Below are 21,205 nucleotides of genomic sequence, written 5' to 3'. Positions count from 1 at the left end.
GCTACATAACATTAAAAAAGAAGTACAGAGCTGTATCACCTTACTAAAAAGACATTAAAATTATACTTTTAAAGAATAAAAGTTTAATTTAAAATGATTAACTTATTAAAAATGCATATGTCTCTCAATATAAAAGAAATTGAATTTTTCATCCAATTAGTGAAAGAGCAAAGTAAAAATACTAAAAAATGAGGTAGATTGTTTTTACCTAGCAGCATAATAAATCAGAAGCAAACTCTGTCAAATATTAGTCATTGAGAACATCAATCTGTACAATGACTCTGCTGTCAACTTCAGGTTTGAGGCTTAATCATTTCAGGAGCAAGAAAACCATGAGTCATATTTTACCCAAGAGACATTTGGGAACACATATTCATGCTGCTACCCTCATAAATTTCTTGACAATTTGCCTGAAGGTCAATTGGCAATGAAATAATAGAAATTTTAAGTTCTGAACAGACTATGTGAAGGCGGATTTAATGAGTATTTCACTTGCACTGTCATTTGGACTCACGTATATAACCACCAGGAAATATGAACTAGTCTGCAAAACTAGTAAAACACATAATAGTCCTGGAGTGCCCTTAAAGAGTACATGCATAATGTGTAAGCACTGAATAACATCAGAATACTTGGCTCCAGGTCATTTATTCTAAAGTAGTAGCATTTTTTAAAAAAAATTATACCCAAAAGAAGCATAATTCCCTAATTTATGATACAGAAGAGTTGGATACGACTGAGCAACTGAACTGAACTGAACATGCATATTTATTTAAAGACTATGATGCAATTATGGTAGACTGCAAAATTAGCCAAATTGGCCAGAAATTATTCCCCCTTTCTATGCTATCTACCTCTTTAAATAGTTCTTCACATTTACTCAGGGCTTGGCCATGTGACTTGCTGTGTGTATTAGTCTATGAGGGCTGCCGTAACACAGTATCATATATTGGGTGGCAGATTGGATGGCTTAAACAACAGAAATTTATTTTCTCACACTTCTAGAGGCTAGAAGCTGCAATCAGGGTGCCAGTGTGGTCAGGTTCCATTGAAAGCCTTTTCCTTGATTTGCAGAAAACTGCCTCTTCACTGTGTGCTTACATTGCCTTTCTTGGTGCATTTGTTCTTGTTCAGTCACTAAGTCATGTCTGACTATTTTGACCCTATAGACTGCAGCATGCCAGCTTCTCTGTCCTCCACTATTTCACTGAATCAGTGAGGCTATCTAACCATGAGTCAGTGATGCTATCTAACAGTGGTGCATGGATACAAGCAAAGACAGATCAAGGTCTTCTGTCTTTGATGCCTCTGCATATAAGGGCAATAATTCCATCAGACTAGATCTCCCACCTCATAACCTAATTACGTGCCAAAGGTCTCCTCTCTTAAAACCATTACTTGGGGGGGTTAAGACTTTCACATATGAATTGGAGAGGACACAAATATTCAGTCCATAATGCTGTGGCTAAAGGAACACTTGCAAATATAAAACTAGTAGTTACCTGAATACCATGTGAGCCCCTCCCCTCTTGCTGTTCTTAGAACCCTTGTCATCACTACTCCGAAAGAAACTTTCACTAGCGTGCTGGTAATGAGACATGTGGCCTTACTCATTTTCATTCTTGCTGACCCAGACTAGCTAACTTATGAATAAAATAACCTGAGAGCTCAGGACTATAACCACAGATTATAACCACTCTCCCCACCTGACTAGATCCTTCAAATATCAACACTAATTCATATATGACCTGGGTTCATATTATCTCTCCTTGGATATTGTGATATAAATTACCTTATTTCATCAAAGTTCTTCCAGAAGAAACTTCTTTCTATCATTCATTTCACAAATATTTATCAAGCAACTCCTACACGGAAGGAGTTCAAAGTGTTAGCATTAGGGCTACCATGATGGAACAAGATGTGGTCCATAACTTCACAGAATATACAATTATCTGGAGACAGCAAACAATAAGAAGAAAAATTATAATAATCAGCAGCAACTTTTCTCAGCTGGAGTTATTCAAAACACAGACAGTGACTGGAGTGACCATTTTCTGAGTTCTAATAATATTACATAAATATTATGCATCTCAATCCATTCCAGGACTTAAGGCATTAGCTTTAATTTTCTCATCAAAGGTTTTTTAATTAATTTTTTTATCAAACTTTAGTTGAGAAAAACTTGTCTATGATAATAACTATTGTACTTAGAAGTACAATTAAACCAGCTGAGGAGATCATAAATATATTTTGGTTGAGCCTGGAATAATGAGATGATTTACTCAAGTGAAAAGAAATGAGAAAAATGATCCCGACAACAATATTTTGCAAAGGTTCCTAGTAAAAGAGATGCTGGTATATTTAGACAGCTAATGGAAAAAGTTGACTCTGTCAGACAATCAAAGATGCCGCAGAAAATGTCATAGCAGAGTGCAACAGACACTGAAGCCATTTGAAGAACTGATACACTAAATGAAATATTCATCTTTACCAAGTGTTTTCAACATTAAGTTCAGTGTTATGGGGGAGAAATGGATATCGTGATATTATCTTCAATATCCTCCTAAATTATATGAAACAGCTATTCACTATTTCTATGATTTTAGCCTACATTGAAGAGAAAAAAATGTATTTATTTAGCATTAGTATAAAATGTTTTATTGCTAAAAAATTTAATAAGGACGCTAGCAGACCAAAAATACCCATATTCACTGGCAACTAGTCTAGTTTAAAAGTAACACAAGCTATCTCCTTACTGAGTTAGGTTTAATTTTGTTCTACATCACAAGTCTCATTTTCAGCATTTATTATAAGTTAATGACATGGTCCTACTGGTATATTCCAGAATTAGTCTCAACAAATAAGTGAATCTATTTACCAATTGCTCTCAGAAAGAACAGCTCAATATTAATTATGCCAAAACTAACTCATTATTTTTGGTTGTTGCTCTTCTACACTCAGATATAAAATGCTAAAAATTCTATCTAAAACAGGTTAAGTTTATTACATGTGGGAGGATTATGTCTGATATCATCCTGACATGATTATTACACTGCTCAAAATTCCTAAATTACATAAGAGCCTTTTAAGTTATTTTATGAAAGCAGTAATAGAAATGGAAACTTCTTGCTTACAAAATATCCCAAGTCAGAGTCAACTCCTTTATGCTTTATAGTGCAGAATTCCACAGCTTTATTACAGCTTTGGTTCAAATAGCTAACTAGATCCAAAAGAAAGAAAGTGAAGTTACTCAGTCGTGTCTGCCTCTTTGGGAACTGTAGCCTGCCAGGCTCCTCCATCCATGGGATTTTCCAGGCAAGAGTACTGGAGTGGGTTGCCATTTCCTTCTCCAGACTAGATCCTAAATTGCTTTTGAATTAAAGCCCTAGGACTATTGTAAACTAATCCCACAAAACCATATTAGTACAGAGATGCTACAGCCTTCCATCTAAGTAAGAATATAAGTAAGGCTCTTTGATTTTTATATAATAATGTCATTTTTGCAACCCACACAATTAGAACACAAAGCAGAGCTATTTTGTTACAATATGGAAATGCCAGCCTCTTTAGTCTTAATTATGGACTATAAAGAAAGCTGAGTGCCAAAGAATTAATGCTTTTGGACTGTGGTGTTGCAGAAGCCTCTTGAGAGTCCCTTGGACTGCAAGGAGATCCAACTAGTCAATCCTAAAGGAAATCAGTCCTGAATAATCATTGGAAAGACTGATGCTGAAGCTGAAACTCCAGTACTTTGGCCACCTGATGTGAAGAACTGACTTATTTGAAAAGATCTTGATGCTGGGAAAGATTGAAGGCAGGAAGAGAAGGGGACAACAGAGGATTAGATAGTTGGATGGCATCATTGACTCAATGGACATGAGTTTGAATAAGCTCCTGGAGTCGGTGATGGACAAGGAATCCTGGCGTGCTGCAGTCCATGGGGTCGCAAAGAGTCAGACACAACTGAGTGACTGAAATGAACTGAACAACTTTAGTAAAAAGTAAGCCCCTAGATCAAGTTATTTCTGTAACTTTGCATTGGATATAATGGTGATGAAAAATAAAATCTCAAAGAGAAAACCAAATTAAATAACTAACCAAAAGGGTAATAACAGTAACAACAGCGACAATAAACATCTTCATTGTCAGAAGCACAGTGTGGTGAAACAGTGAAGCTGCTGGAATCTGGAGCCAGAATCAGTCACTGAAGCAGAAGTTCATCTTCTGCATGATAGAAGGGCCTCAAAGGGCTCCATGCAAAGGGGAAGACATGAGAGCCTGGCTTGGGGACTTTCCAATGGTTAAGAATCCACCTTCTAATGCAGGGGGTGTAGGTTCGAGGCCTCTTGGGGGAACTAACATCCCACATACTGCAGGGCAGGTCAGTTCATGAGTGTAGCAACTACTGAGCCTGCATGCTCCAGAGCCCACACACAAGTAGAGAAGCCCACACACTGCAAAGAAGACCCAGTGCAATTAAAATAAAACTCTGACTCATTGATGCAAGCCAGGTGCTGGTCTGGGCTGTCTTCTGTACCCTCTTTAATCCCTTCTAATGGAGGAAGAAAAAATAAACCTGTTGCCTATCACCACTTGAGACTTTTTTTTTTTTTTTAACATTGGAGCCAAAGGGACACAGGCAGAACTTTGCAAAAAAAAAATCAAATGAAGCTACTCCATGGCTTACGTCTTAGGTATCTATAGCTTCCAAACAAGCACACAATGTGGAGCAGTGGTTATTCGTCCACACTTAAAAAACTGCTTGTTGAAGCTATACATATCTTACAATCATCAATTTCTCTTTTAGATGTGCATGTTTGTGCATAAGAGGACATGTAAACCAATGTTTATAGTAGCATGGAAATAAAAGTTTAAAAATTAGAAAGAATTTAAATGTCTATCAATAGGAGAATGATAAAGTATGTATATTCACAGAAGGGACTATACAGATTTAAACTGGATGAGCTCAACTTATACGTGTGAACCACCTCAAATAAACAAAGCATGTAGTAAAAGGAATAATTCAGTACATCAATAATATTAGGTCTGATAACTAATAAAAACTTCATAAATTATATATGAAACATTTATAGACAATAATAATACAAAACCATGAATTAAAATGATAAATCTCAAGTTTAAGATTTTTTTTAATGTGGACTGTTTTTAAAGTCTTAATTGAATTTGTTACAATACTGCTTCTGTTTTATGTTTTGGTCTTTTGGCCAGAAGGCATGCAGGATCTCAGCTCCCTGACCAGGGATGGAACCTACACCCACTGCATTGGAAGGTGAAGTCTTCACCATTGGAACACCAGGGAAGTCCCAGAAAGGCTTTTATTACAGGGCACAGGGAAGGAGAGAAGGGGAGCAATAAAAGAGAAAAGCATGGGTCTCCATCTATGAAGTGCATCTATGAAACACTGGTACTTGAGCTAAGACAAAATTTAATTATTCAATGAGGAACTATTTTATGTACATGTGCTTGGCACTATTACAGGCACGGTAAGTAAGTGATAAACAAAACAGGTAGGAACTGCTGCTCTCACGGTTTTTTACTTTCCAGTAGAAAAACAGGTGAAGGAAAAGAAGAAACAGTAAGTAAAATGAAAGGCATTTCTCATGATGACAACCTTTATGGAGTAAAATGAAACCCAAAAGTAAGTAATGAAAAACTACGGGTAGGAAGTTGCAATTTTAAATCTGTTCGTCAGAGAACACCTCACAGGGCTAACCTCATTGAGAAAGTGACTTTTAAACAAATAATCAAAATTAAGTGTCAGTATACAATATAAAATTGAATGAAGGAAGAGACCCTGGAAGAGAGAAGAACACATGCAAAGGCCCTGAGGCTGCAGTGTGCATTGCAATTTCAAATGAGAGAGAGGTAGAGGCACATGTAGACAATGAAAAGTTACATTACAAAGAACAGTTATGATCTTCAAGTTATTTTAACAGAACTACCTGGATGGGTAGAGATAGACAAATGCATTATACATGGATTTTTGTCTCTACTATATAGATTCAAGGGGCTTCCCAGGTGGCACTAGGATAAAGAACCCACCTGCCAATGCAGAAGACATAAGAGATGAGGATTCAGTCCCTGGTTTGGAAGATCCCCTGCAGGAGGGCATGGCAACCCACTCCAATATTCTTGCCTGGAGAATCCCATGGACAGAGGAACCTGGAGGGCTACGGTGTATAGGGTTGCAAAGAGTCAGATACGACTGAAGTGACTTAGCACACACAGATACAGTCAAGCCTCCAAGATCTTCTAAGCAGCCTATATCTCACTGAGAATAAGTCATAAAAGAAGGAAGGAAGACCGAGGAGGCAAAAGACAAAAAGTGGAAATTATAGCTTTCCTAGCAAATTTTCAGTCAACTCTTTTAACTGAAAAAAAAAAAAAAGTGACAAGAAGAAAGAGGCACTTTGCTTTAAAAAAATCAAATGCTTCTCCATATCTTTTCCCCTTTATATTCCACCACTGACAGTTAATTTGATATATCAACTCAGCTAAGCTATAGGGCGCCCAGCTGTTTGGTCAAAAACTAGTTGAGATATTGTTGTGAGAATATTTTGTAGATAAATTAACATTTATAATCAATTGACTTCCAGTGAAGAAAATGACCCCCCACAATATGGGTGGGCCTCATTTGATCTGTTGAGGGCTGTACAAGCAAAAACTGAGATTTCCTGAAGAAAGAAGTCTGCCTCAAGATTGTAACATGGAAATCCTGCCTGTTTCCAGCTTGCCAGTTGGCCCTATGAACTTTGGACTCAAGACTACAACATCAATTCTTACATGGATTGCCAGTCTACCCTACAGATTTCAGAATTGCCAGCCCCCATGATTGTATGAGCCAAGTCTTTGAAATGAATCTCTTGGGATTGTCTCTCTGGAGAACGCTGACAATTTGGGGGTACCGTGAAATGAAATATTACTATAAAAAATACCTAAACATTTGGAAGTAGCTTTGGAATGGGTGGGCTTCCCTGGTGGCTCAGATGGTAAAGATTCAGCCTGTAATGCAGGAGACCTGGGTTTGATACCTGGATTGGGAAGATCCCTTGGAGAAGGGAATGGCAACCCACTCCAGTATTCTTGCCTGGAGAATCCCATGGGCAGAGGCGTCTGGCAGGATATAGCCCATGGGGTCACAAAGAGTTGGACACGACTGGGTAACTTTCACTTTTTCCACTTTTGGAATTGGGTAATGGATAGAGGCTAGAATAATTCTGAGGATCTTGACTGTAAAAGTTTAGATTGTCTTGACCATAATATTACTGGAAATATGAATGTTCTTTGCTGAGGTTTCAGATAGAAATAAAAAAATATGTTATTGGTCACCAAAGGAAAGATGATCCTTGTGGCAGAGAACTTGACTGAATTGTATTCTTCTTTTGGGTGGAAAGTAAAAATTTTAAGTAATAAAACTGGACACAGAGCTGGAGTTGTTACTTCCAACCAACTGGGAGGCAAGGCCTGGGAACCAACTCCCTGACTTGGATAGTAAAATGGGATTAGACAAAAGTTGAAGCAGAAATTGTTAAGCAAGAAGGAACTAGAACTTATGATTGGAAAAATCCTCAGCCTATCCAGATAGTGTGCTCTGGAAACTGTCCAGAACAACTATTTACTAAAGGGATTAGGTGTTTGACTCATGGATCCAATCAAGCAACTCCTCAGAAGCCAGGGGCTGAGATGCAGGAATCCAGAAAAGATCTGTGGAGAACCTTCTAGTCTGATGGCTTGGACCCCATGAATTGCACAAGGCAGACCATGTTTTTAAAAATTTTTACAATAGCAGAAACATTGTTGAAAGAGATAGGATGAAGTCAAGCAAGAATGACTCTGAGGGAAGAACCACAGAGGGCGATGCCTCAGCTAAGGACCAGTTCAGTCCCCACACCCTGTTCTAAGAGGCAGGGCTTAATGGGAGGGGCCATCCCAGCAGGTCTAGAGGACAGAGCATCAGACCACAGAGAACTGTTCTCCAGTCTTAAAACCTAATGGAATTTGTCCAGCTAAGTTGAAAACCCGCTTTAGAGTTTGGACCAGCAGTCCTTTTATCCTTCCAATTTTTCCCTTTATAAAGTGGAATGCCTATTCTATATCTGTCTATTATATTTTGGAAACAAGAATACTTGTTTTCCAGGCTTCAGAGGTCCACAGATAGAGAGGAATTTTTCCCTGGCTGGACTATATGCCAAGCCTCACCCAAAACTGATTTAGATAAAATTGGTACTTAGAGTTGATACTGCAATGATTGACCTTGAGGATATTGGGATTGGGTGAACATATTTTTTACATGGGAAGGACATGAGTTTGAGGAGTATCAAAACACAAACTGTTATGGATTAAACAGTGTCCCTCAAAGAAGATATGTTTAAGTCCTAATCTTCAAAATTTCAGAACATGACCTTATTTGGAAATAGGGCCAGAGTAGATGTTATTTTTAGGATAAGATCATCCTGAAGTATGTGTGCATGCGTGTGTGTGTCTGTGCTAAGATACTTCAGTTTTGTTCGACTCTTTGTAACCCTATGGACCACAGACCACTAGGCTTCTCTGTCCACGGGATTCTCTAAGCAAGAATACTGGAGTGGGTTGCCATTTCCTACTCTAACAGATGTTCCTGACCCAGGGATTGAACCCGTGTCTCTTGCGTCTCCTACATACTGAAGCATAATGGACTTCTAATTCAATAAGACACATGTCCTTATAAGAAGATGGCCACATGAAGACAAACACAAGGAGAACGCCATAGGAACACAGATGCATAAACTGGATATGCTGTCACACCTCCATCTATCAGAAGGTGGGAGAGGAAATGAGGGATCCTTTTCCACAGGATTCCAAGAAAGCCTTGCCAGTGCTTTATTTCAGACTTACTTATTTCCAGAACTGAGGGAGAATACATTTCTGTATTTCAAGCCACCTAGTTTGAACCGAAGGCTTAGGAAGTGCTCAATAAGGATTTAGAATCTACTTTTATATAAGTTCACATGATTCTCAAACTAAACAAGTGATGGAAGCCGTATGCTTCCTTACAGAAGCCCTAAGCTATAACCCCCATTTATAGCTTACTTCACAGAGGCTCTTACAAGTTATGTGATTTGCCCATAATGGGCAAAGCAAGTTAACTATGTTGCAGGGATTTTAAGCAACGTTTTCCAACACCTACATCCTTTATGGAATTGAAAGCATCGATGCTCTATTTTCCTCCCTAGATAGATCTTATGTGTCTGCATGCATGTGTGCATGTGTGTGCATGTGTGTCTGTATATACTTGTGTGTTAATATTTATGGGTAACTGTCAAAGGACCTTGGTCGTGACATTTTCAGCAGTTCCTGAAGTAGATCTGATAATAAACTAAAGGAACAGAGACAAACTTTTTTATGGTAATTTGGTTTGCATACTCTCAGTAAAAAAGTGAGAAGTAGGTAAATATCCAATGGACACAGTAAATTAGACTCTTGTCTACACATTAATAAGTGCAAGCCAAGTTCTGAATATAAACATATTTTATTATTATAAAAGATGAATTGAAAAATGTGCTAACAGCTCAAACTTCGGTTTTTTGATCATCATAATTAAAAAATTGTTTTATCTTTAGACTGTGTGCAAATTGTTTCAAACTTTAAATGAAGGTGCCTCATATATACCTGCATATGTTGATTTTCCTCATATTTAGTATTTCCTTAATTAGTGAAACTTCAGCAATCTGAATATTAAACTTACAAATTATGAACCTGTCAGAATGGCTTTAGTGTGTAACAAAAGGTGAAGTTACAAAACTATTTTCTCTAACCTTGAGAACATAAACATACCTGAGCAAATCCATATACAGACACAGATTATATAAGTTATAATAAATTGATAACAAAGTTTCAGCTACACTTGTGGTGAATCTGGAAAATATCACTGCCCAACTACATCTTAAATGCCAGTATTTATTTAGCTCTTCCTCCAAATGGAAATGTATTGAGGACTAAAAATGATTTCCTTTTCAAAAACAACATGAACATTGCCTAAGAAATCATTAACTCTATTTGTCACCCAGTAAATAGAGTTTTTGTTACCAGTCTCAAAACTTTCAATAGCTGTTTTTACTTTCCTTTTCTGGATTCAGTTTCTCATATATAAAATGTGATGGTTCTTCAAGGTTTCTATGAGTTCCCAATTTCAATAGCAAAATCATTTATCACTGTCTGACATTTAATTTCAGTTCAAGAGAAATATAAATAGAAAACTGCATAAGTAGTACCACAATCACACTTAGCTTTTGATGTTTACTTGTCTTTATCAAGTGAGCCTAAATACAACCAAAAGGTTTTTTTGACCTTGGATATTTGCTGAATAAAGATAACAATGGCCAGACACTTTAGAAAGAACAGAAAATACATTCATCTAAGTTACGGCTCCAGTGGCTTAAGAAATGTATCTCTTTATGTTGAGAACTCAGTACAGAATATGATTACACTGTAAATGTATAGAGTAGATATTTTTATTTTGAGAAGCCAGCCTTCAAACTGTAAAATTAATAGTCAATGTCTTTAATTACATATAAATATACAGAAGCATCACACACAATAACTTTATATCTTTCCGTAATATAGTTTCAAACATTTTGGGAATAAATTACCTAAGCCCTATAATAAAACCCAATTCATTTTTACAGTTTTATAGCAAAGTACACATAGATGTTTATAAACATTATGATTTAGAATAAGAAAAATAAGATTACTTCCAATATTATTATCTAATATCAAGTAAAAATGAAATTTTACTATTTAAAGATTCAGAGTTCCTTCAGAATTCCAATGTTAAATAAAGTTTAAAATTTTCTTAACTAATGACAACTTGGCTGACTTACTGTATTAAGTGTGATTAATACATCTTTCAGCCAAGAGATTTAAGAATGACAATAGTTAGTTTCATAAAAACATTTAAAAAATCTATTGACATAATACAAGCATGGAATAATACCTCATTACTCTTAACCCAGTACCACTCAAAAGTAAAATCTGTTTCTATTAGCCAACAATTGCAGAATTTTTCACTCTCTTTCATTAAACTTAGAACATGAAATCAGTTGATATTAAGGGAATAAAAACTGTATATTATTTAAAGTATAGCTTAACATGGATACAAGCTGTATACTTTAAAAGTTACCTGAATAGACAGAGTGTGCTACTTCTCAGGGCTCAGAGATGAGAATCGAGGCAACTGATCATTAACTTTTAGCTGGAAGCAAACTTGCATACATATCTCAAGAGACTCTCTACTCTGCCCTCCCACTCTTGCTTCTCTCAAATCAGGGAAAAGGTAGCACTGTCTCTTTTTGAAGGACTTGCTTTGATATGCACCATTAGTTCATACTTTTTACAGTGTAAAGTTAACTTGGCTTAAATTATACCCTGGGTCAATGAAGGTAACCAAGTTTGGCAATTTAAAATGCTAAATTTAACCTTCTGATTCTCTTTCTCTGATGTTGCTACAAGCACATTTTCAAGTATATGGACCATTGTGTGATTTAACATCATGAATAGAACATACTACAAAACTAATATAATATATAAATTAAAATGTCAGTGAATCTTCACCTGGTATACTACTACTCAATCAGTTATGAACAATAATAAAGAGGCCAGGGCCATGTGTTGAACCCCTTGAGAGGCAGATAGTTTCATCTTGTTGCCTAATCACACACTACACAGCTTACTTGCCCAGCCATTCTGTAAATGCCTGCCCTCTGTCACAAAGGGTCCTCCCCTAAGAGTGTAATGAGGTATCTGATGGTGAGTCTTCATATTTATGAACTTACAATAAGCTTTATAGAAATGAAGAGCCATCATTTAGTGGGTGTTTCCCATATTCTAGGTAGGTTATTTTACCAAACAATTGACATTCATGACCTCATTCTCTGGACCCTATAAGGTAAGACTATCATGACACATGTTTAAAGCATGAGGACACAGAGGTTCAGATTTGGTTACTTAGGTCAGATAGTTAGTAAATATTGGGTCCTAGATTCCAATTCTGGTTATTCTTGTTATTTGGATCCAAGACCCACATTTTTCTCCACTGAATGGCAGGTCAGCCTTTCTATGGTTAGTAAATGAGAATTTGATTTCCCATATGAAAGATGACATTATTTAGACTTAGGCAATAAGAAACAACTTGTAAAATATGATCTCCAAAGATGTTAATAGGCTGCGTTTCTAAATGTACATATATAATGGTTTCAATAACCAGAAAGTAACATAAATAATCTCTTGACATTTCTTTTAATTTTTTTTAACTAAATGATGCAGATGCCTTTACAAAATAAGACATTCAGTGTTTTTCCATCTTCTATTAAAATCTTAAGTTAAAAAAATGAAACAAAATAAAAGCACTGGGAAATTTTGTCTTGTACAATATTAGACATACACTGAAGTTTTAAAACATTAAATGAATTGTAATATGGATTTTGCAATTAATGTAGTATTTACAGAAATCAAAAGCAGATGACATCTTTACTGAGAACTCTTCAAATACCTTTGTCCCAACACAGAAAAGTGCTTACTAGGTAGCAAGTGTTCAGTACATTTATTTAGGGTAAAATTACTTGATGTAACATATGTTATTAATCAATTAATAATAACTTCATTATGTATTCCATAGACATACTTCAAGTAATACTTTTTTGAAATGCATAAGAATAAAATTTTAATAGTCATTTGCTTTATCAATTACTTTTATATAATACCAAATGACAAGACCTAATTCTATGCAAATAAATATTAACTTTATTAAGCAAACATACCGTATTAATTATACCAAGAATGCTAAATTTAAAAAGGTCTCATGTGTGATTGATATTTTTACTTAGTATTATTATAAAATGTTCTAAAGTTAAATAAAAAGAGAAATACAAAAATATATCTGTTTAATATATAAATATTATGTTATCAAGAGAATAACTCTATAACATAAGAGCTATAAAAATTAGAATTGGCAGAACTATGAAGAATATATTTTGTACTTATTTTGTATGACTCTGCTTATTGTTACAACAACATTAAATCCTTAAAAATTTATTATCTGAGTAATACAGACAGTCATGTTTATTACATAAACCTTTGAGAAAAGAAAAGCCAAATGCAAAACAGACTCGTTCACCAAGAGCCCAGGGGAGAAAGTGGCTGAAGGTGACTAACCTTTGCCAAGGTTATAAATACTCAAGAGTAATTCCAAAAATGTGGTAGAGTGAGTTTTTTCTTTTTTTTTTTTAAATTTCCAGTTTCCAAAATTCTTCAATAATTCAGGGACAAGACAGTGAAAGACAGAAAGTAGCCTCAGGGGAAAATCTTGATAAATAGCATGTGTGCTATTGGAACAGGTTATTAATTCTGCATTTGAAACATGACAATGGGTTCTTGGCCATGAATTTGTTTATAACATTATTCCCAAGTTCCATGCATGATTCACATATTTCCCCTGTGAGATTTTGATGTTTTCTACATTATGACTAAGGAGTAAAAACTGAGCTCATAGGGAAGATGCAAGTTTTTAATCTGCATAAAAAATGTAAGAAATTCTGCAAAGCGGAAAGCTCAGTTATAGATATTTGGGTGAGGAAAAGTAGTGAACTAGTCAAAAGCCTAATCAAATACCTCATAAACACAATGGAAATCTTTTAATGGGTTGCTTTTCCCATTTGGTTGTTGATTTTTTCCTATTCTTTTCCTGGAAAGAGTACTATACTCTTAACATTCATTAAGGATAATTGTGATCTCATTATTTTCAGAATTCTAGAATTATAATAGAGTTTGAAATCAGCATATAATAGAAGATAACAACCCAAATTTATTCCCTGAGTTAATTATCCCTCCGAGTTATAATGAAAAAGGAAATCTCTTTTTAACTTTGATAAGCATAGAAGGAAAAAAAGTCCTCAGTTAAATTTTCTTGCATAAGCTAATTCTTCCAAACTTTCAAAATGCCACAGGAAAATATAATGGGAGCAAAGGGGTCCTAAACCCAAAATACAGAGGTATTCTGCCATTTCAACAGATTTCCTCTTTTGCTGATGACAGCAGCTCAATAATACTAGAGCAGAACTATTGGAAACATGATTTGAGTATAGGGAACATTTCAGATACTTCCTTCTTTGACTGTTATCCAGTTAATAGATCTTACTGTATTCAGCCAATACAGGAAACACATTCAGAGAGAGAATTGACTCAGAACTTCTAGCTCAGAACTTCTGACTCCTCTTAGCTCCCCACCATCACCCTCAGCATGCACGTAGTTTCATAGCTTTCTAGAAAATGTAGCAGCCTCTGCCAGAGACTCAGCTCAAAGCCAGAGTAAGCAATCCTGTCTCCCCTTCTCTACAATCACATCAAATTACCAGTTCTGGTACATTCTATTCCCACAGGGACTCAAATACATCCCCTTCCCTTCTTTCCCATAGGCACAATTTTATTTCAATAAAGTTGATAGCTTTCCAGTTGTTATACCAGCATCCACTTTCTCTATTTGAGTAAAGCCTCAGTACCTCAGTATCTTTGCCTAAACTGGTCAGTTAATAGAAGCTCAGACCATGGCATATTGATCAATAACTCCTCACTGCTGCTTTCCTACCCTCATACCCCATACCCATCTGTGGACACACAGACACACACAAACAAGTATACCTTGGGATATGTCACAAGATGGGCTTTCCCAGGTGGCACTAGTGGTAAAGAACCCATCTGTGAATGCAGGAACCTAAAGAGATGTGGGTTTGATCTCTGCATCTGGAAGATCCCTTGGAGGAGGGCATGGCAACCCACTCCAGTATTTTTGCCTGGAGAATTCCATGGATATAGGAGCCTAGCACGCTACAGTCCATAGGGTCACAAAGAGATGGACATGACTGAAGCGACTTAGCGCATGTTATAATACAATCATTTGTACTTTCCATCTACTACTATAATCAATAATACTAACATTGGAGCTTTAATATTAATGGTAGTTTTAATGGACTGTTCACTGCTGTTAGTAACATAGAAGCCATCATTTCTCATTTTTTAAAAAAATTCTACAAAGGCCATTAGACACTACTATGAGATGTGAGTAAACAGAGCTCAAGGCAACAATACATCCAGGCCCAGTCACATCTTACCAAGTATGAGGTTCTTCTACACCTCAAAATGAATTTCTATCTTTATTAAAAATTAACAAAACCTTGAAACATTTTAAATTACTTTAAATTAAAGTATAAAATCTTCAAATGCTGATGTCACAAAATATAAATTTTAAAAGTATAGTGGCTATTATCAAAAAGATCAGAGATAACAAATGCTGGTGAGGATGTGGAAAAAAGGGAGCCCTGGTAGCACTCTGTTGGTGGCACTGTAAATTGCTGCAGCCCTATGGAAAATTGTATGGAGGTTCCTCAAAAAATTAAAAGTAGAACTGCTGTAACGATCCAGCAATTCTACTTCTGGGTATATAACCAAAGAAGATTTAACTAATATCTGGAAGAGATATTTGCACTCCTGAGATCACTGCAGTATCAGTCACACTAACTGAGATACAGAAACAACCTAAGTGCCACCACAAACAAATGGATAAAGAAAACATGCCACACACACACGTGCAAATATGCATGCATGCACACACACACACACACACACACACACACACACACACACAAATGTATGTATATAAACTGGAATATTATTTAGCCATAAAAAAGACAAAATTCTGCCTTTTGTGACAACATAGATAGACCTTGAGGCCATTATGCTAAAAGTTAAATAATTTAGATAGAGAAAGACAAATATGGTGTGATCTCACTTATATGTGGAACTGAACTAATAGAAACAGAGAAGAGAGTGGCAGTTGCCAGGGGCTGAGGAGTGGGGGAAATGTGGAGATGCTGGTCAGAGAGTACAAAGATTCAGTTATAAGCTGAGTAAGTTCTGAGGATCTACAGTACAGCATGGTGACTACAGTTAAGAATATCACATTGTATGAAAGTTGCTAGGAAGAGTACAGTGTTAATGTTCCCACCATAACTCCAACAAAATGATAATTATGTGAGGTGATGTTAACTAACTTTATTGTAACAATAGCTTCATAACATATATGTGTTTATCAGATACCCAGGTGCTGCTAGTGGTAAAGAACCCACCTTCAATGCAAGAGACATAAGAGATGCAGGTGTGATCCCTGAGTTGGGAAGATCCCCTGGAGAAGGAAATGGCAACCCACTCCAGTATTCTTGCCTGGGAAATCCCATGGACAGAGGAGCCTGGTAGGCTATGGTCCATAGGGTCACAAAGAGTCGGACATGAGTGAAGTGACTTAGTATGCATGCATGCACACCTTAAACTTAGATAACATTATATGTCATCTAGTACATCTCACTAGAGGTAGGAAAAAAAGTAATGAGGCAGAGGTATGAAGCAGACACCTAGATTTGGAAAGGGATAGGTTTAGCTCAGTCCCCTAATACCCCTACCCCAGGCTGTTGAGGGGTGTGGTAGGCAGGAACCAAGCAGCCTGAGGTGGGACACAGTCCATGCCCCTGCCAGAGTGCTGCTCCCTTCCCCCATTTCAGGAGGAGCCCTCATGCTTGGGAGTTGTTTTCTAGAGGGTGCTGGGTGCAAAGTAGTTGTAGTCAAGTGATTCCACTCTACTGGCCTGGTTACAGGGTCCTCAAGAAGGGAAGGAGAGCCATGCCCCACTTCCCTTCCCATCCCTCTGGATTTTTAACTCTTAACACCTGCCAGTAAAGTTTGGCTGCACTGAAAAAAGAATGTAAAGACGTAATGGCAAAAGCAAGGTTTATAGGAGTCATAACCATGTCCTAGGACTTGATAAAAATCCTATGGCTTCAATTATTTTGTCTCTGGTTTCCCTGTGTGGACTCGACTCTCTTGACATCCTCCTTAGTAGCAGACAGAGCACACAGACTGTCTTCACCTTTGTCCGGCCCTGTGAGGAGCCCCAGTCTACTTACTCAGCTTCCTCCTGTTGGGGAACCAGCTATTTCCTACTATGGTGTAGAACAACTCCTTGCTGTTCTTCTTCACCCTATTCTAAAGGATTCTTAAAAAAAAAAAAAAAAAAGTATTTGATTTAGTGTTAGAAAGCTCAGGTTCAGACCTACTTTCTACTTCTGACCTTGAACAAAGTACCTGACCTCTCTGAGTCTCAGGCTTCTCACCTACCTACTGGCTTCACGTTTCCTTACAGACACAATGCTGGTAAAATAATACTTCAGTATGTTTCACATATGATTGCTGAATTTGAAAAAAGAAAACTAAACAAGCTTAGGACAGACATTTCTGGAGCTCTCTTTTAGATATGTGCCTTCCTACAGAGGAGCTGGGTTCTGGCCTGGTTCATTTGTTGTTGTTTTATCATTAAGTCATGTCTGACTCTTTGCAACCCCATGGACTGCAGCCTGCCAGGCTCCTCTATCTATGAGATGATTTCCCAGGCAAGAATACTAGAGTGGGTTTCCATTTCCTTCTCCAGGGGATCTTCCCAACCCAGGGATCGAACCCAAGTCTCCAGCATTGGCAGGTGAATTCTTTACTGCTGAGTTACCAGGGAAGCTGAATCTGATCCATACTATGTATATACTAGGACAGGTTGTGCTCCTACAAGGGGAGTCTAAATTTTGGAGAAAAATTCAATTAGAAACTCCATTTGACCACATATCCAAGCCACATTCTTTAGTTAGCATCAATTTTAAGAATTAAAAAGATGAGTCAAATGGACTAGCCAAATCTATTTTTCCCTTGTGTTAACCAATTTAAACAACATTTACCAAGTAGCTAGCATATAAAACTCATTATGTTATGAACAGTAAGAAGCTCAAGATAAGTAAGACAGGTTCTCTTTTCTCAGATAGTCACTCTTATGATGGAAAGTAGATTCATATACAGTTAACAAAGCTTAGCTATTAAACCTAAAATATAAAGTATTATGAGTTGTCATATACTACAGAATCTTGTGTGATTTAACTCATTTCTACATACATTCACATATTTTATAGATAAAACCACAATCATAAAATTATCTGTTCAGGGCATCTGCGATAGCATCATAAAGCTGTTAAGCAATGTTAGGATCTGAAGATTAGAATTTGATATCTAAGAAATAGTACCCTATATCTGAAACCAATGTACTCATTATTATTTAGATTTTTCATGGACACATTAGCGAAGGTAACTGATTTACTCTTAACAGGAATCCACAATTCATTATTTCCTGAATATAACTTGAATGGGGAAGACAAAATAATTAATTTTCAAAGTTTCCTAGGTTAAAGAGACTGTGTAAAATAGATAGCTAGTGGAAACGTACTGTATAGCACAGAGAGCTCAGCTCAGTGCTCTGTGCTGACCTAGGTGGGTGAGGTGGGAAGAGAGGAAGGTCCAAGAGGGAGAGGATACATGTGTGTGTATATATATATATACACATAGCTGATTGGGCTTCCTGAAGACTTAGCAGGTAAAGTATCCACCTGCCAGTACAGGAGATCCGGGTTCGATCCTTGGGTCAAGAAGAGCCCCTGGAAAAGGAAATGGCAACCACTCCAGTATTCTTGCCTGAAAAATTCCATGGACAGAGGAGCCTGTTGGGCTATAGTCCAATGGGTCACAAAGAGTTGCTCAAGACTGAGCAACTAAGCACAAGTCTATATAGCTGACTCACTTTATTGTACAACAGAAACTAACACAACTATAGGCCAATTTAAAAAAAGAAAGACCACCAAAAGTATATATATCTAGTCAATTCAGCCTGAAACAAAAAGCCTAATTATTTGCTCTCAGTATTGACATCAACCCCCCAGGAGTCACAGTCTATGTAAGAGAAAGGAGAACACAGTAAGTGTGGGATTAATTTTAATAGGGAAAATATTGTTGAGTGTGCTCAGCTTACCTCCTTACTGATCTCTTGATGTGATTTCAACGTAAAAAGGCATACAGAGGTAAAGAAGATATGGTAAGGTATTTGGTATGTAATTTTTTTGAAACCTTCCACTAACTCATTCCAGCTAACTTTTTTAATTCAAACAGTTTCTCTTCTTTTTTCGAGTACTCTTCTGTCAAGTCTCAAATTAAAGTTAAACCAAAGTTAGAAAAGAATGGTATCCTTCGTACATTCAGTGTTCAAAAATTTCTGATGCTACACAGTGATCTATATACTTCCATATGGTTAAATGCCATGAGGAAAGCCCCTCCCAACTTTCTGTGACTTTTTAACTACATCCAGGCAAATAAGATGCCAATTAGTGAAGTGTTAGAGAAGTGAGGGTATAAAATAGAAGTAGGAAAAAATGACCAAAGGACACCACAAAGATGCCAAGTATATGTGAAGGAAAATAGAAATAACATTGAATTAAAAGCATACAACATGATCATTGGTGTGTTTCTAAACCACATATTCAATAGGGCCATGATACAGTTTGCAAGTATCCAATTGCTAAGAAAACCTAGGGAGTCAGAAAATAAGCACAGACAAACTATTCCGATAGTTCTAACAATGTGTGATTAAAAACTATAAAAGAAGGACTTTCCTGGTGGTCCTGTGGCTAAGACTCTTTGCTCCCAAAGCGGGGGTCTGGGTTCAATCCCTGGTCAGGGAACTAGATCCAACATGCTACAATTAAAGATCTAGCATGTCACAGCTAAGACCTGGCACAGTCAAATCAATAAAACAAAATAAAATATTAGAAGAAACTATATAAGGAATCATGGCATGTTGCTCCTGGCCTCTGAATGCAGGGCACTAGACAGAGTAAACAGATCCTTCCTCCCTGCCTGACTCTACTTCTGGAAGCTTTAATATTTGGGGATCATTGTTTCTTCCCCACTGTCCCAGGAAAGACTTGAAGAGACATAAGCTATTCATTGATATTGGGAGTTGAGCAAAATATGTTGGCAAAATTAATTAATATATTGTGCCTTACAATATAGTTACTGTGGCCAAAATCTAAAAAGTGGATCAAATATACCATACTACCAGGCCTTTGGAATACTCACCACATCACTGCCAGACACAGTGAATGTGGAAGTGACAGAGTAGCAGTTTCTAACCATCCAGTGCAGAGGCCTCCCTCTTTACAGAATGTCTTTTTGAAAATTCATACCAGGTTTTCTCACTTGCAAAGTAGGTTTTTTTTTTTTTAATCTAAGACAGTTTTTTAATAGGATGTTGCATACTTTTCCTGGTACCAAGAAATATGCATGCTTAAACAGTGACATCAAAACAAGAGACTGACAATATTAGCTAAAACAGAAAGACAAACAAGTTGAAGGAATTGAATTGCTATAGGATATGCAATGGGTGAATTTAACTCAGATGACCATTATATCTACTACTGTGGGCAAGAATCCCTTAGAAGAAATAGAGTAGCCATCATAATCAAGAGTCTGAAATGCAGTACTTGGATGCAATCTCAAAAATGACAGAATGATCTCTGTTCATTTCCAAGGCAAACCATTCAATATCACAGTAATCCAAGTCTATGCCCCAACGAGTAATGCCGAAGAAGCTGAAGTTGAACTGTTCTATGACGATCTACAAAACCTTCTAGAAAACTCAAAAAGACATTTGTTTCATTATAGGGGACAAAAATGCAAAAGTAGGAAGTCAAGAAATACCTGGAGTAACAGGCAAATTTGGTCTTGGAGCACAGAATGAAGCAGGGCAAAGGCTAATAAAGTTTTGCCAAGAGAAAGCACTGCTCATAGCAAACACCCTCTTCCAACAACACAAGAGAACACTCTACACATGGACATTACCTGATGGTCAATACCAAAATCAGACTGATTATATTCTTTGCAGCCAAAGATGGAGAAGCTCTATATAGTCAGCAAAAACAAGACTGGGAGCTGACAGTGGCTCAGATCATGAACTCCTTATTGCCAAATTCAGACGTAAATTGAAGAAAGTAGGGAAAACCACTAAACCATTCAGGTATGACCTAAATCAAATCCCTTATGATTATACAGTGGAAGTGACAAATAGATTCAAAGGATTAGATCTGATAGGCAGTGCCAGAAGAACTATGGATGGCGGTTCATGACACTGTACAGGAGACAGGGATCAAGACCATCCCCAAGAAAAAGAAATGCAAAAAGGCAAAATAGTTGTCTGAGGAGGCCTTACAAATAGCTGTGAAAAGAAGAGAAGTGAAAGACC

The 21,205-nt window shown here is 36.9% G+C and overlaps 1 protein-coding gene across 4 annotated transcripts in view; it reads right to left on the bottom strand.

The window, feature by feature from the left end:
• SLC16A7 (solute carrier family 16 member 7) overlaps nt 1–21,205 on the bottom strand; it is a 197,992-nt gene that overhangs the window by 107,130 nt on the left and 69,657 nt on the right. Inside the window, exon 1 of one of the 4 annotated variants that reach the window (XM_040233117.1) lies at nt 11,180–11,222. The exons of the other annotated variants lie outside the window; for them this stretch is intronic. The gene's annotated coding sequence lies outside the window, so the exon portion shown is untranslated. Of the gene's footprint in view, nt 1–11,179; nt 11,223–21,205 lie in introns of those variants that run through there. 4 annotated transcript variants of the gene reach the window in all.

This window comes from Oryx dammah, unplaced genomic scaffold (assembly GCF_014754425.2).
Source record: "Oryx dammah isolate SB20612 unplaced genomic scaffold, SCBI_Odam_1.1 HiC_scaffold_29, whole genome shotgun sequence".
Classification (NCBI taxonomy): domain Eukaryota; kingdom Metazoa; phylum Chordata; class Mammalia; order Artiodactyla; family Bovidae; genus Oryx; species Oryx dammah.
The sequence above is the reverse complement of the archived record's forward strand: the minus strand, read 5'-3'. Positions and strand labels throughout refer to the sequence as shown.